Source organism: Charadrius vociferus, unplaced genomic scaffold, assembly GCF_000708025.1.
Source record: "Charadrius vociferus isolate BGI_N301 unplaced genomic scaffold, ASM70802v2 scaffold569, whole genome shotgun sequence".
Classification (NCBI taxonomy): Eukaryota; Metazoa; Chordata; class Aves; order Charadriiformes; family Charadriidae; genus Charadrius; species Charadrius vociferus.
The window spans coordinates 7,996-8,244 of NW_009650175.1; the positions used below are offsets into that span (position 1 = coordinate 7,996).

Consider the following 249-nt stretch of genomic DNA (forward strand, 5'->3'; position numbering starts at 1 on the left):
TTCCCCCCCCACCCTCCATCCTTCATTCCCCACCCTCCATCCTGCATCCTCATCCTCCATCCTTCATCCTCCATTCTCAATCCTTCATCCTCCATCCTCCATCTTCCACCCTCCATCTTCCATCCTTCATCCTCCATTCTCAATCCTTCATCCTCCATTCTCAATCCTTCATCCTCCATCCTCCATCCTCCATCCTTCATCCTCCATCCTCCATCCTTCATCCTCCATCTTCCATCCTTCATCCTCCAT

General features: G+C 51.4%; 1 protein-coding gene across 1 annotated transcript in view; it reads right to left on the reverse strand.

Moving 5' to 3' along the window:
* LOC104293222 (vitamin K-dependent gamma-carboxylase-like) overlaps window positions 1-249 on the reverse strand; it is a 5,546-nt gene that overhangs the window by 3,006 nt on the left and 2,291 nt on the right. The window lies entirely within an intron of this gene.